This window comes from Bicyclus anynana, chromosome 14, assembly GCF_947172395.1.
Source record: "Bicyclus anynana chromosome 14, ilBicAnyn1.1, whole genome shotgun sequence".
Classification (NCBI taxonomy): Eukaryota; Metazoa; Arthropoda; class Insecta; order Lepidoptera; family Nymphalidae; genus Bicyclus; species Bicyclus anynana.
Window position 1 is genome coordinate 12062146 of NC_069096.1, and position 17806 is coordinate 12079951.

At 35.8% G+C, this 17806-nt stretch overlaps 1 protein-coding gene across 1 annotated transcript in view; it reads left to right on the forward strand.

Moving 5' to 3' along the window:
- Positions 1-754: 754 nt before the first annotated feature.
- LOC112048880 (fibronectin type III domain-containing protein 5) overlaps positions 755-17806 on the forward strand; it is a 167157-nt gene continuing 150105 nt past the window's right edge. Inside the window, exon 1 of the mRNA XM_024086566.2 lies at positions 755-1017. The gene's annotated coding sequence lies outside the window, so the exon portion shown is untranslated. The remainder of the gene's footprint in view (positions 1018-17806) is intronic.

Here is a 17806-nt window from a genome sequence, read left to right on the forward strand (position 1 = left end):
CAATCTTCTCAGTCGGGATCGAACTCAGGACATCCGTCTTGTAAATCGCACTTAACACTGCGCCACGGAAAAAAATGCATCAAAAAAAGTGCATTCATAAAATGAGATATGTCTGTTTGTCGCAACCTATTAGTCTCGAGAAATCTAGAAATTCTGTCTTCGGTAACAAGAATCATAAAACTAAAATGTCTTTCATTATTATAAAAATAACCTTTATATAATTAGTGGGCAGATAAAAATTATTCCGCGTGTCAAGAAAAATGAGTCAAAATTTAAAATTGTATCTCGAAGTCTTGCCAAAAAATGTAAAGATATCCGATTCCTTGCTTACAAATTATTTGAATAACATCCGTTTTCCTTTGTAATAATAAATTAGCATTTCGTTTTACAAGTTAAAAATAACAACTGAGAATAACTACCTACATTTAAACAATTAAAAATAAATCTAAATTATTATTGAACTATTCTTCAAAAATCGGCTTTCGGGTAGGAGATGGTATTCTTGTTGGACAATTTTCAGTGAACGTAGAGGTCTAGAATATGGCTTGTAAGGAAAACGCTTCACCACCATGGTTCGCTAGTATGGTCAATAATAAATATTTTATTCGTAGACCTAAGGACTAAAGGCTGTATTCGAAAATTACTGTCCAGGTATAAGGTTTAACCTACTGTAGTTACGAGTAAGTTCGATAGTTTAATCTATGGTAAGCTCTACGTAAACTCGACTCCGTCTTCAGTTAGAACCAAGCGCGCGCCGCGGTAGCCCGTGTCGCTATCACCCAGCGGGATTCCATGAATTTTTAATACCGATGTCCGAACGCGCCTTCCCGACCCGATAAAACACTTATTCAATAATTTCCCATTAACTTGACTTGTTTTTTTTATTGTTCTCAAAGTGTGGGTTGTTTTTTTCGTTGATGAATCGTGAGTGCACTTGCTAACTGGTGTTTTGAGTTCCTGAAGTGTATAACAGAAGAGATTTTCCGGCCGACGTTGTGAAAGTTATTCGTCAGGGAGGTGAGAAATTTATTGCGCTACCTACGCTACCTATTTTTTTTAATGTTTTATTTTTAAATATCGGTGTAATTACCTGGTTTATTATAATTGAAGTCTCCAGAAATTATAGTAATAGTAAGTTATTTTAGGTGTAAAAACATATATTTTTGGCTCAACAATCTAACTTACCTAGTTTATCTACCTACCTTCCATTAGATACAATATTAATTTTTCGATTCAAAAAAGTAATAAATAATTATTATACACTATAGATCTACGTGTGGTTTTATTGGATTTGTTGTAAAAACTGTCTTTATGTTACATTATAAGACAATTTTGATGCATTTTGGTTGGCCACAATAGGTATAATGTTAAAAATTAGGAAATTCCCATAGCCTTTCCATTTCTACTTTTCTGTATGTCCACGCTGATATCTAAAATGACAAAAGAATTTTACTTTTTGTTGATGTTGATCATATTGATTAAAATCTTAAGTTTGTTTTATATACTTAATATTTTAATGAGTAATAAGCAAAGCGCCTATGGCCTGACGCATGAATCGGTTCTGAACTCAGACTCATAAGGACTAGTCTCCCACCTGTAATTCATGAACAGAATTGTCTGTCATATTTGGAGGAAATTGAGCTTCGAATTTATATATATCTTACTAAACTAGAAGTTGTTGATCGTTTTGACGTGACAACGTCTTATAATTCGATGGAGCTGGCTGCACACTCGAAAAAAAGATGACGTCATGCGTCGTTCCCTCGCTCTAGGGTTGCCAACTTTTTTTACAAGAATTATAGCATATTCTGATCTGTGAAGATTATTAAACAGTAATTTAGAAAAAGGAATATTTTCTTTTGAAAAATGCAACCATTCCATTAGTATTTTCTAATAACGTTGTCACGTTCAACTATCATCAGTAAACTGACTTTACAGACAACCGTTTTTTTACATCGTTCAACTACACAAAAAGGTTAAAATACCGTAAAATTTATTTTTACGTTAACCTTACAACTATGAAACATCGACTCTATAGAGACAGTTTTTATGATCGCATTAGATCGTCGATCATACTGTGACTGAAAAGTAACGTCTAGCGAGGTCTTCATGTAATTAGTCTTAGGTTCTGAAGGATAGGGATTCATGCGTTGGCAGACTTTACGCCCGAAGATATTTAAGATAATTAGCTGACGCCACGCGGTTTCACCTGCGTGGTTCCCGTTCCCGTAGGAATACGGAAATAGCTTATAGCCTTCCTCGATAAATGGGCTATCTAACACTGAAAGAATTTTTCAAATCGGTCAAGTAGTTCTAGAGATTAGCGCGTTCAATCAATTAAACAAACAAACAAACTCTTTAGCTTTATAATATTGGTATAGATTCTCAGGTAGGTAGGTAAGTATATGTGATTTTTTATTGGTTGTAAGTCAAGTGATGATACAATCTAACTTGGAGGCAAGCTAACTTGTTTGGAGGAGGATGATGAAAATTCACACTCCTTCTACACGACATCGTACCAGAACGCTAAATTGCTTGGCGGTACGTCTTTGTCGGTAGAGTGGTAACTAGCCACGGCCGAAAGCTCCAACTACCCAGACCAGTTAAGAAAACCTCCTCCGTCTTGAAGTCCATAGAGCCACGGAGGCCGTCAAAAATGTTGAATATGATGATGTGATGTAGTTTACGCTAAATAGACGTTGTATTTTCTGATTATAGTACAACATTAATTAACGTACATAATCACAAAATGCATGTTGTGTTGGTTCGTTACGTGGTGTATGTTACAGACTACATTTTGATACGTAAGCCTCTTCTCTGAACAAAGCCCGACGTATTTTCACTTGTCAGCTTATTTACTCCCATGTTAGGTTCATGCTTAGCATGTTTAGCTGTCTATCATTATAATCAGGGGCGTAGCTAGCGCCGTATCGGCCGTATCAATGATACAGGGGCCCCCGAACTACATAGGCCCCTTATATAATTAGTAAAATGTAATCCACAATCTCACTTCTGGTGTTTCCCGAAAAAAAAAAGGAACATAAAAACTGCTAATATTATTAAAATTCCAGTACCAACGACCATTTTTAAAATAATGCAATTTAATTTAATATAAAATTTAATACTGGACAAACACTATATATATAGCCACTTGGTCGAATAATATGATTTTTTTTATCACTTGATTTTTTTTCAGAATTGTCACCGGTTTAGGGCCACAAACGTCGTCATTGTTATTGTTCGGTAACTTCGTTCGTAACACTCTAGGGGGGGCGTGTAGCGATGAATGAAAACCCCACGACTGATGCACCTCACTTCCCCGCACGCACGATTTCACACCCGCGGTGTATTTCCCCCCGTCACCCGCATATCATGTGAGTGTCATCAATAAACTTGACAGACTTTAGGCGAGGGGAGTCTGTTGATAATTTTTGATGATGAGATAAATATGAATTGTAAGATATAAAGAGCACAAATAAAGCTTTGCTTCTACACCCATTGTTAAAAAAACGTTGAAAAACACAATAACGGTTAATTAAAACATGATATTCGAGGGCCTTTTTAATATTCTCGATGATTAAATTTTTTATTTATAATTTGTACTTAGAAGTTTTATTAGGGAATCAAGGGGCTTTTGGATTTTGCAATTAATTTTTTTTAATCTGTAATTGGGGATGGAGGGCTTACATTCTTATCTTTAGTCTCACTTTGAGACGGAAAAAGAAGCGGAATTTTAACAGGGGCCTGATTTGAACCCAGAGTTTGGTTTATTTCCCGGCCCTTGGGGATATCGTAAAGATCATACTAGGATTAGTATGAGTCATACTAATCCTAGTATGATCTTTACGATTAATAGGAGCGGAAAAGGATTTCGATCATATGTTTTAAAGAAAAACACGGTTAAAATTATATTTGAAATCTTTCCTAGTCTAAAAATATTCGATTTTAAGCTCTGACAATTTTGGGCTAGAAGGGTCATCCCATTATTTATTTTACATAATTACTTCGAGTTAGACTTATAAATATGTAATATACCCTAATTTATAAAGTAAACAACGTCGCATAGAGATTAGACCTAACCTGAGTGCCGAGTGCCAACTGTCATGTGTAAAGGCGGTTTTATATTTGTCTGCCAATCCGCATTGATCCAGCGTGGTGGAATAAGGCCTAACCCTCTCGTTCTGAGAGGAAACTCGTGCTCTACAGTGAGCCGAATATAGGTTGTTATTATAATGATAAAAATTGAATAATGCACTTTATAAGACAATGCAAAGACAATGTCCAATGGCTTAGGAATCAGGGCGTTCTAAATTTAACTAATTTTAAAAAAAATGCGAATTTGTTGGCAATAAATTTTGTACTCGTAGTAAGTAGGTAGGTACTATTTCACCTTCAAACCGTTCGCCTTTTTATATTTTCAACTGACCGGGTCTGGGACTGACCTATATCAGTGAAACCTGTCAGGTATCTAAGTAATGGGAAACCCTTTTCTCGGCTTGATGCTAAACAAACATATGCCAAGGGTGTTCTACAATAGACATCACCGAGGGGTGGTGGTTTGATCCCCGCCCCGTTGGTCTATGTCGTAACCACTCCTAACACAGACTTTCCCGACTAGTTACAGGGGAATAGAAATATTGGTCATATTATAAAATAAAAAAAAAAATATAAGGTAAATATTCTTTAAAAAAAAATAGGTTAGCTGACACTTTCTTTTATATGGTTTTACGAGTATATATTCGTAGTTCATTATTGTTCTACTGATTGATTTTTTTTTTATAATATTTTTTTGAGACGTGATTACATGAAAATTTCAGTTATAAATATGTTTTTGACAATACGATCCAAAACGCTTGTCGTCCATGATGGTATATATTTCAACTGTTTCATGACGTCACTATAACGAATCCTTTACAAACGGTAAGTTAACAAAAATGTTAGTTAACAATTAGTTTTTTAGTATAATACATTTGACAATTACAAATAATTATCTATATATATATAAAAATAAAGTCGGGTTTGTTACAACACTTATAACACGAGATCTGCTGGACCGATTTTCATGGTTTTTGATTCGTTGGATTTGTCTCCGCCAAGAATAGCAGAATACATCTTAAAAACAATGAAAACTCGACGAATAAATAATTATGAATGACGAGTAATTTTCCATAAATGTTACTTTGTTTAGTACCTGTCAAACATTTGTTGTCCATCCTTTCAAATACTGTTTATGAAATGATTGACATTTATACGTGCGTTCAGAAAAACTGAAAAATGATTAACATATTTTACGCGTGCGTTCATAAATGAAGGGGTAGGTTAGGGGTAGGGTAGGGGTAGAGTAGGGGTAGGAGTAGGGTAGTGTAGGGTAGAAGGATAGGGAAGAAGTGCACATAAGTCAAAGCGAAGCTTGACCGGGTCCGCTAGTTAATAATAATTGACTGTACGCAACACAAAAAATATTATATAGCGCACAACAGCAAAATTTACATCTCGTGCTATCGTACAGGATATTTTTTTACTCGCTCTCGCCGTCAAAATCATTTTTGCTACCTTGTATAACAAAACTATTCTAATTTCAAGCTTCGATTCCAATACAAATTAAAACTAAGAAGTACTAAGGTACCTTGTCTCTGGGTGAACACTTAGATGGTGTGTATTTGTTATAATTATTTTATTTATTATAAATTTAAATTTAACATACTGTGTAATTCTAATTCATACATTTGTAAAGTTTAATCTGGAAATTATAAGCGTATGTAGCCGTTTGTTGTAAAATATATAACTTTAGTCAAACGAAACAGTTCATTAGTATAAGAACAGCCTTCAACAGCTGTATCTACTTGTGAACAGAACAATATTGATTGAAAAAACAAGAACGGCCCGAACAATTTAGTTGCCGTTCGCTTTGTGACTCTATTGACTGCGTCCGTCCAGTTCTAACAGCAAATGCGTTGTATTGTTTTATAGTTTGCCTTTACGGGAAATGTTGCTTTTAAGATGTTTTTAGGGACACATTTTTTAGGGAATATATTGATACAATATTCTAAAGGTAAAGAGTAAAAATAATGTTTTCGTTTAGTACTAGTATGTATAGCTTAGCTACCGTTTCACCCCCGTAGTTCCCGTTTCCATTGGAAAACAGGAATTAAATATAGCGTATATTACTCGCTGATAATGTAGCATTGAATTGGTGAAAAAGTTTCTAAAACCTATTATGTGGTTTAGGCGTAAAAGTGTATCAAACAAACTCATAATTTCATTTAGCTATTAATTAATACTATAAGCAAGTGTCTCGTTGGTCCAGTGCTTAGCTTATTTGGTTTCGGACCATGAAGGTCCTGGATTCGAGTCCTTGGTCGGGCTACGAAACAAAGTTTTTCAAAATGTTATGCGGGGAGCAACTGTACTTATACGTCCACTTTAATATGACGCGAGTATATTAAAGTGGGCGGATAATTGTGCATCTGAGTATATTTTAATTTCCGTGAATCGATGGACAGTGATCGTCGAGTCTGAGGACTGTAGGTAGATATCTCGTAATGGGGATGATGACTAGGTTTGTATATATAAATTCTCATGAGACATTTGGGTAAATAAGGTCATTGTTAACTAATTTATACGTAAAGAGAAAAGATTGCCGGGATGTTTGCAAAGATTTTAAAATTTTATAATCTATTGAATTTTTTTTATCGCTATTAGATGAATATTCAGTAACTTTAATCCCATTAGACGCGACATTAATTCGTGCCATTTTGTATGGGGTGTTTATAGGGATCCGTGGCAGTGCCGCAAATATATTACCCTTTAGCTTCGAAAGTAATAATCGCAGATATCCTGATACTTTTACTAAACTTTACTATTAGCATACTCCTAATTTATATAAGTAAAACTAGCGGACGCCCGCGACTTCGTCCGCGTGAAACTCGATGTAATCTTTCAACTTCCCCTATCCTACCCCTATCCTACCCCTACCATACCCAAACCTACCCTACCCTACCTCTACCCTTCCCTACCCTGCCCTACTGCCCTTTTTTTGTCTTAAGGACCTTCTGACAATAACAAAAACATCAAACAAAACAATAGTGAAATCGGTCCAGGGGTTCACGCGTGATAAGGGAAGGACGCCAGGGAAGGGATATACGTCATCATCCCTATTACCCTGCAAATGATACTGCAGTCATGTTAAAAAAAAAAACTGTTAGCGCTTTAATAAAAGCGACAAGATAATAATATCGTGCGTAATCTTGCTACATAAAACGATTCCATTTCATCATTGATATTATTCTTCGAGCCTTTTATACCGGGAAATTAAATTAAATAAACATCAGCCTGGAATATCTTAGTATGCTACAAGATCAAAAAGTACCTGTACCTTAATTCGTTTGAAGACTTTTGGGGTGCCTTTTTTCGTCAATATATCTGCCAAATATAGGACTTCTTGAAAATCCTACTGAGCAGTTACATTTCGTTACGTACAGTTTTTTAGGATCTTTGAACTATTAACTACATTCTTGAAATGATAATCTACGAGTACCTACTTTACAAATATAATTTTAAACAAATATGTTTGATATTATGAATAGACAATTTCCTAGTACTGTCAATCTGGTTAATAATAATTTAATTTTTTTATATTATAATTTGTAAGTATTTTTCTTTCCTTTAACTTAATTACAAATCACCATTATACCCAATTTTTCAAACTAGCTAACTTACTCTGTAATATTTTAAAAAAATCACTTTGAATATTTAACATACGTGCATATTTTCAAGATCAAGAAGAATTACTATAAATTCTTCTTGATCTTGAAAATATGCACGTATTAACAAATTAGTTTTACAATATTATGTTATATTTTTGAATAAAATTCCCAAAATTCTAGGTTTGTAAGCATGTAAGCAAAACGAAAAAAAAATTTAAAGATCTTTAGTAATAAACGAAAAAAGAAACACGATTAATTTTTTTTAAATTTTTAATTCAGTTTGCCATCTAATTAATCCCTCTGTATTGTATTGTTCGCTTATAAATATATACTTTTTCTCTCTCAGAGTAAATAAATAGAGGTTTTGTAGAAGATTTTCTTAATTGGCTGGAATTTCTTGCGCGTCTTTTCTCGGAATTGTGAAAAATTTTATTCAGTAAGAAGTACAATTTCCGGCTTTGTTTAACTGAATTGTTTTCACGGTTTGTTTAGGTGATTGGTAACTACAAATTTACCCAAAAATACAAAAAGGGCTGCATACAATATTTAGATAACATGTCACCTTAATTAACACTTGGGTTAATAAATAAGGAATACTACTAATTTGATGCAAAAAAATTATAAAATTATTTTTTTTGCATCAAAGCGTTCAGACCTAGTATTCAGTTTTAAGTTTCCGTAGAAGGCTATTACAAAAATTTCGGTACCTCTTGTATGTAATTTTTAATATCTCATTGTCCGAGTCTGCTCTAAACTGCAAATGCAATACTCTTTGATCAATTTTATTTTTGACGGCCTCCGTGGCGCAGTGGTATGCGCGGTGGATTTACACGACGGAAGCCCTGGGTACGATACCGGCTGGGCCGATTAAGGTTTTCTTAATTGGTCCAGGTCTTGCTGGTGACTTCAGCCGTGGACTTACCGGCAAAGACGTACCGCCAAGCGTTCTGGTTTTTTGCGCCAAGACTTAGCGTTCTGGTACGATGTCGTGTTGAAACCGATAGGGCTGTGGATTTTCATTCTAAACCAAACAGGTTAGCCCGCTTCCATCTTAGATCACTTACCATCAGGTGAGATTGTAGTTAAGGGCGAAGTTGTAAAGAATAAAAAAATATGTACGAAATTGAGAAACCTCCTCCTTTTTTTTGAAGTCGGCTATAAAATCATACTATATTAGATACCTTGGCAGACACTGCCTTGCCTTTGTGCTATTACAATAGATATTATACCTAACAGCATACATTGTTAGACTTCGAAGAGCACGATAAAGAATTCGAGACAAACAAAATATTCCCAACATTTATTATTAACATTGCCGGGAGCCGCCTTTGTTAATATTTCCATACATTAGAGCACTCTAAAAAAATGACTAAGAGTCCATACACATATTTTTTTACACTAAGACGTAATAGAACAATCTGCACTCGTAGATCTGAAGTTTAAAATCATTGCCTAAAAATGTGTGTTTCTATTTAAAAATAACACTCAAAAGTTTATAAAAATTCACGCCCTATTTATAAATATCTATATTTAAATTCAAAAATCATAGTTTTAATGTGTAGATTATAGACTTAAGGGTATCTACCATATACAAACTTTTTTCATAATTTGTATTTCAAGATTTAATTTTTTTTAATTTGATTTAACAACAATTACGTAAATTAATATCTTAAAAGACTACCCATAAATCAATACTCCATCTATTTTTTTCAGGTTTTGGCAACATTTTTTAAAATATTAAAAAACATTAGACACCATTTTTCTTGAATAATATTGAAAATTACTGATGCGACGCCGTACTGACTCGAGAATGTTTTTCAATTTATGTTTGGAATCACTGCTGTATTCCATACGATCTTTCTGCCAATTATTCTTTAATATGTGTAAAATTTCAACAAAGTTAAAAATTACAGTCTGTCTTGGCAATTCAGTGATAAATCTGTGTACCGATTGTGGTGATAAGAGCGTAGCTAGACTAAGTTAACAAAGCAATAACCGCATCGTGAAGTCGACCGTCGCAAGACCTTTGATTAAATATCTCCAAAACTATGCCAACAGTTTGACAACCCTGAAGTTAGCATCTAATCTGATTCCACAGAGTATAGACAAACAACGTTGCTTGTTGTTAGGCTACAGCGTCTGAATATCATATTACGAACAATTTTGCAGTTTGAAAACTCAACTCTGACTTTGAAACACTTAAATTGTACCTTTACTTTCTAATACAAATTGTATTTCTTTATTATTTACTCGTGGAGATTTTAATGACGAAGTAATATACTTATATCCATAGGATAAACAAATCAACGAACGAAACGAAAAACGTATATCCATAGCATAAACAAATCAACGAACGAAACGAAAAAAAAAGACTCCTGTAATCGATTACAGAGCATTACCATAGACAACTCAGATTCATAGACATATTTAAACAAATGACAACAATATTTTTCTATAATTTTGCGTTTAACAGAACTAGACTTGCTTGTGATTTAATTTGGCAGTTTTACGTTGTTTAATTAAGACTAGCGAACGCCCGCGACTTCGTCCGCCCTTACACCTCTTTAATCTAGCCCTTACAGTAGTATTGCCGTAAAAATGGAGTAACTTCTGCCGTTTTCCCAACGTTTCCCTTCACTGCTCTGCTCCTATTGATCGTAGTGTGATGAAAAGTATTCTATAACCTGCCCAGAAGTATGAAAACGAAATGTACCAAATTTCGTTAAGTAGTTTTTGTTTCTATAACGAACATACAGACAGACAGAAAGACAGACAGACATACAAAAAATTTAGTTATTTTGGACATATATTTCATGTACAGAATTGACCTCTCTACAGATTTATTATAAGTATAGATTTTACAAATATTTATTATCTTTAGCGTTATTTTGTAACGATGTTTGTATAACTAGACAGTTTGAATTTCGGATATATTTCTCTCTCATGGTGTTTTTTAAAGAAAGTTGTAGATGAAGTCGGGACACACTTTCAAGTTGTAAAAACATGGTAACAGAATAGTATTACATACTGTAAATTGCATTAGAAATTAAAAAAAAAACAATTTAACTGTCTATGCTAAAAGTGTCGCTATGTTGTGACCCTAATAGTTTCAGAGTGCACCAATGTTTGCGCAAAATATTTGCATACTATATTGTTTTGGGGTTTTTATCTAAACTGTCATGCCACAAAAATACACAAACCACTAACTACACAATATTGCGTAGAGTTTATTTGTGTGTTTCATACAAACAACATGGTATGATGTATTTTTCCACGTGTAAATATAAATTGAAAAGTTTCTGTTGGATTATAGCAGATGTTTTTGTGTGTCCGGAAAGTACCTACTATCAACATGTACTTCTGCAGTAATGAAGCAATGCTGTGATCTGAAGGGCATGGTTACAGTGACATAGGGTCGTCTTTTTTTTATTCTTTACAAGTTAGCTATTGATTACAATCTCACCTGATGATAAGTGATGATGCAATCGAAGATGGAAGCGGGCTAACTTGTTAGGAGGATGGAAATCCGCACCCCTTTTGGTTTTTACACGGCATCGTACCGGAACGCTAAAAACGGCGGTACGTCTTTACCGGTGGGGTAAGTAGCCACGGCCGAAGCCTGCCACCAGCCAGACCTGGACCAATTAAGAAAACCTCAATTAGCCCAGCCGGGGATCGAATCCAGGACCTCCGTCTTGTAATACCATCGAAGGCCGGAGGTATGTACTTACAAAAGGAAGTTCAGAACTACCAAGCTGCACTAATGAGGGTAAAGGTCTTACAATTACTATTAGATAACGCCATGATCGACTTGTTCTCTGGGGCTTAATGTGCTTAAGCATGGGGGTGAAATACCACAAACTTTTTGATGGCCTCCGTGGCGCAGTGGTATGCGCAGTGGATTTACAAGACGGAGGTCCTGGGTTCGATCCCCGACAGTGCGGATTGACGTTTTCTTAGTTGGTCTGGCTGATGGGCAGCTTCGGCCGTGGCTAGTTAACTACCGACAAAGACGTACCGCCCAGCGATTTAGCGTTCCGATACGATGTCGTGTCGGAAGAAAGTGAAAGGGTTGTAGATTTTCATTCTACTCATAACAAGTTAGTCCGATCTATCTTAGATTGCATCATCACTTATCAGGTGAAATTGTAGTTAAGGGCTAATTTGTAAAGAATAAAAAAAACTTCACAATTTTGAACTGAAATTTTTTTCTGAAAATTTCTTACAAAAATGAAAACTCAGTATTTTGTAGCCCGACCCTTCTCATCCAAAGACAAATAAGCTTACCAATGGATCAATGAGGGAGAAAAATATTTTTTTATAATTCACTAGATACGTACTTTGTAGATATTATATAGGACACTGTCAGGTATATACACACGAAATTACTTAAGCTAATTAGTCAGTTTGTAGCATTTTATAGGCTCACGGCAAACGAAATTATTATAACATACCCATTTTAGTAGATACGATCTGCGTAACTATTTGTACGGGGTACTACAAAATTACGAGCATTCTATTTTAGCCTTTATGGCCCCTTGCTTTAAGATCTACAACCGTTAGCCGGTTGGCCTATATACGTGACAAAGCTGAAAGACCTTCCAAATATAGGCGTCGCCAATGTCACGGAATGTGACCGGAATAACTCTGGAAGGACTAATTGAGTGATGGAGGAAGAGTCAGTCAAATATTGTGATTATATTTTGATACATTTTAACCGATTTAAAAAAGCAAGTTCTTCAGGCCGAATGTATGTGTATTATATAATGTACTTGTGCATACAAACATACACTCGGCCCGAAGAACTTACGATGATATTTTTCATACATGACATATGTATGGTGACATAGCTCAACGAGTTGTGAATCTGAAGTGGCAATGGGCGGGGCACATAGTTCGAAGAGCCGATGGACGTTGGGGTCCGAAAGAGCTGGAATGGCGACCCCGCACTAGTAAGCGCAGTGTTGACCCTCACCAGGTGGACTGACGACATCAAGCGAGTCGCATGGATTCGCTGGATGTAGGTGGCTCAGTATCGTGATGTTTGGAATTCCCTACAAAAGGTCTGTGTCCTGCAGTGGACGTCCATCGGCTGATATGATGATGATGATGATGATGACATATATACATATACAGGAAGAAATTTTTTTTAGTGCGGATATTTTTATATTTTGTACATAAACAAAATTTAATGATCACGTATATTTTCTTTTTTTTTCTAACTCAAAAATAACAAAATTATCGTTAGCTAAAGTTATTTACTTTTGAACAGAATTTTAGGGTCACCCTATTGTGCGTTTATTTTATTTTCGTTTGATACCTAAAGGACGTCACCAGATCACTTTTAAGCTGAATATATCTTGTTTAGTAATAATATGTACATTATTTTGTTATTTTAGAGACATAAATTAAAAAAAAAATTACATAAAATGTATCGAACTGTTTGTAGATTTATATTCTATTAATGATACAGAACCACGAAAAAAAATATCCGCACTAAAGACCGAATCACCCTGTATGTATACGAGTAATGAAGATACGGAGTGTTTTATGTCAGGGCTTTTAGAAAACTTGTAATTTGGGTGGCGTTTTTCCTTAAAAAAAAAAATATTTTTTTTTATTATGAAATAAAGTTTTCATGGCTAAAATTAAAATATATAATGAAATCCTAAAATATAAATCTTGAGATTATCGCTTAAACGTTAGTAAGTGTAAAATACAGGTCTCCTTTTTTATGTTGTTATAATACCTTTATTGAAGCTTCAAGGAAGGATAGTAGTTAATAAATAAAGTATAACTAACTAACTATCGTAAAACTGATTCTTCTCACAACATAAGCCAGAAGAACACGAAGTATTCGGTTGTGGAGAAAATGTACTTTCAAAAATTATCTCTAATTCTTGAACAAAATTTAACAGTAGAGTCTGACTTGTTTTTTTTTTTGGGGTTCATAGAATAGTATAGAATATATTTTTATTTGTCTACACACAATTAATAAAAGAAACAAACAGAATTTACATAAATCTATATAGTCGTGGACATAAAATGTATGCACCTCAGCACGATGCCGCAGCGAGTTAGTTTATATGGTTGCTGATAGCTTATACTCTGTCGAGATTGTATCCTAAATGCATTCAAAACTGACTTGTTCATTTATAAGTAAAACTTCTATATTTGCTGGAGAAATAAACTTAGCTTTCAAGGGAAAGTTGAATTATTTAGAGCTCGCATTTATACATGGGAGTTTATAATCCGAGTGATGCATTCGTTTAAACTCAAAATTCTTAATGCATTGTTAAGTTATTCCTTCGAAACTATTTTAAAATCAAACTTTTATTTCTGTTGTTAAGGGACCAGGTTTTCGCATTTAGAATTTGTCATATAAGTACTTGAGTCATAACATATTATTACTAGCTGCCGCTGCGCGGTTTCACCCGCTTGGTTCCTGTTCCCGTAAGAATACGGGGATAATATATAGCCTATAGCCTTCCTCGATAAATGGGCTATCTAACACTGAAAGAATTTTTCAAATCGGACCAGTACTTCCTCAGATTAGCGCGTTCAATCAAACAATGGTGTTGTGGTAGCGTGGATTCAAATTTGTATAAAAATCCTGTTTTTTAAGAAAACGGAATTCTACGATGACGAAGTGCGAGCGACTTCTCATAGGTATACATAAATATATTAATGGAAAGTAAATTATCCAAATGATAGAATTCGAAATGTACCTTGAAAGTTTTCTTTAATAACTCCTTCCAAACTGTTGTTTATAATTGGGTTTTCATTGAACTGTTAAGTGGAATACTATCCATACGTATGTATACATATACATACATACATATCTGCGTGATGTACTGACTGTCGGTATATTATGTATAGAGAAAACACTACTTTGACGGCCTTCGTGGCGCAGTGGCATGCGCGGTGGACTTACAAGACGGAGGTCCTGGGTCCGATCCCCGGCTGGACCGATTGAGGTTTTCTTAATTGGTCCAGGTCTGAATGGTGGGAGACTTTGGCCATGGCTAGTTACCACTCTACCGACAAAGACGTAAAGACGCCAAGCGATTTAGCGTTCCGGTACGATTTCGTGTAGAAACCGAAAGGGGTGTAGATTTTTATACTCCTCCTAACAAGTTAGCCCGCTTCCATCTTAGATTGCATCATCATCAGGTGAGATTGTAGTCAAGGGCTCGTAAAGAATAAAAAAAGCAACTACGAGTGCGATGTATGATTAAAATCTTTTAAGACTTCAGCTATGAGTATATTGGAAGTTAGAAAGTCAGCGGTGTTGGTAACACCCTGTATCTCGGAGAGCACGTAAAAGCCGTCGTCTTAACGTCTGACGTTTTACCGGTTGGTCAATGTGCCTTTCCATTGGACAAGGAGATTAAGCTCAAATCTCATCTGTCGGCTCGGACACAGAGCGGCTACGTGCCTCCTCGAAGCGTTCAGTATTCTTTGTATGATACTCCATACTTAAAAGCACACATAAGGAATACCGAACGGAAACGCGTCTCCTCCGGACAAGCTACGGCGTTACGAGTGCGTAAAGGTCGCTATTGACGCTCAATTATTCTCAGGTTTCTGAAAGGCAAACGGCAGTACCCACGCGACATACTAGTTACGCCTAATTTGTTAGGAGGAGGATGTAAATCCACACCCCTTTAGGTTTCTACACGACATCGTATCGGAACGTTATATCGCTTGGCGGTACGTCTTTGTCGGTGGGGTAACTAGCCCCGGTCGAAGCCTCCCACCAGCCAGACCTGGACCAAGGACCTCCGTTTTGACCACCAGCCATCAAACCCAGGACCACCGTCTTGTAAATCCACCGCGCATACCACTGCGTTACGGAGGTCGTCAATATATATATATTTTATCTCTATGCTAGAATAAGCAAATTATATGCTTTATGCTGGAATAACCAGATAGTCCGCCTGATATTAAGTGAAAAACTATTGCTGATAACGCTATGCATGCTACAACAGCAGTAGGTAATTGTTCAGTTCACAGTGATGCTACATAGCACCATCCAATTAATCATGCCATGTTAAGACGGGTTGTATGTCAAACTTTAATATCAGCCGATGGACTTCCACTGCAGGACATAGGCCTTTTGTAGGGACTTCCAAACATCACGATCGTGAGCCGCCTGCATCCAGCGAATCCCCTGAATTCGCTTGATGTCGTTAGTACACCTGGTGGGGGGGCATTCCAGAACTTTAACAGTGGAATTCATAGACGTTGTAGTACACCCCCAGAGGATCATTCACCCGCTGAGTGTCAGATTCTCAAACAAATAGAGGCTAAATTCGACACCCAGCAGCTGAATGATCCCCTGGCGGTGCCCCTACTATGTCTATGAATTCCACTGTAAGACACCAACGTCCTTCGGCTCTTCGAACTATGAACATAAAATGGATATATGCAAATAAATGGATTGAATTACATATTAAACAACGGGAGTAGTACTCCGGAATAGCTCTGTTACAAAGAACTTTACTACTACTAAAATATGTACAAGTTATCTACATGGACGTTCATATACTCTATTGACAGCGAACTTTGCTATTATAGTAAACACGTAAAGCTTGTTCCACTTCGTAGTTTGTTAATGTAATTGAAACATTTAGTCGAGTTTACTAGTAAAGGTACTCGTATTAAATTATTAATAAGGATGTGCCCTTATGTTACCTTGACTTAGTTTCCATATACTTAGAAGCTTTTAAGTTACGCTAGAATAGATGGCAAATCCTATTATAATATCTAACAAACTTTACTAAGAACAATCCCAACGTCTACGAGTATAATTTTTATTGTCAATTACGCGGTTTTTTGGTCAGTAATTCAGTATTCGGTAGACCGTCTTGCAGAGCAGAGCGTTGGCCGACCATGTCATGTCATCCACCGAGTCGGAGTTAGTTTTAAGTGAACCCGAATATTGAAGTTTATCTCAAAAAATCATCGTGGAAGTACAGAAAAGACCAACTTTATACTACACTACTTTGCGTCGATATAACGATAGAAATATCAAAAATAAACTTTAGAAGGAAGTGTTTCAACACGTAGTATATAATTGGATGTCGGAGGCTGAGAGAAAAAAAACACATACTATATTGAAATCCATCTTCAAACTGCGGGTCGTATCGCGATTTTTAATCGTGGTGTGTGCGTCTTAAGCGGTTTTGCGGTTGTAGCGATTAATCGCTTGCTGAAAAAAATCGTAGTGCGAACTCACCCTTAGACATAATAAGCTCTTTATGGTATGCGTCTACAGATCCGCATCGTACAGTGTCGGACGCATCGCATCAAACGGGTTCTTGGGTTTCTTTCTACGAATACCATAGAATTGCGACCACTGATCTGCATCGCATGGATCGCATCGAACGCATTTTATCTAGAGTAACATTAAAAATCCGTTTGACGCTATGTTCCGATACCTACGATGCGGATACGTGGGCACCTACGTTTAGTAGGGAGTATCCTCTAGGGAGTTGGGGGAACGCAGTAGCTCTGCCAGCCCAAAGTTCCTCTAATCTGAGGTCTGTAACTTACAGGAGACGCCGTTAGAAGGACTGCGATTAAATGGGGATGATGACTAGGTTTGAATAAATTGATTTTTATGATAATATGGTCAATGTCAACAAATTTATACATAAAAAGCAAAGATTGACTGGATATTTGCGAAATAAGATTATTAAATTTCAAAATCTATTAAAAACCTTTTATCGTAATTAGATGAAAGTTTATACAATTTTAGCTTCCTTACATTTAATAAATGAACTATAAACAAAGATATAAGTAATTTTGTTTGAATGCCCATACAAGTCTAACGATCATTCTGTACCTACGACGTCATTAATTCGTACCATTTTGTATGGGGCGTTTTCAGGGATCCTTTGCAGTGCCGCAAATCGGACCCTGTTAACTTTTACAAAATTGCTTTACTAATAGCATATTCTTAATTTATATAAAATTTAAAATCTGTCGTCATCCCTATTACAAATGGAAAGACAATAGAGGAGAGGCCAAGAAAGAGATGGTTATATTGTGTGTGATATACTTTGCCGAACCCACATATATAGGATAATGGAGAT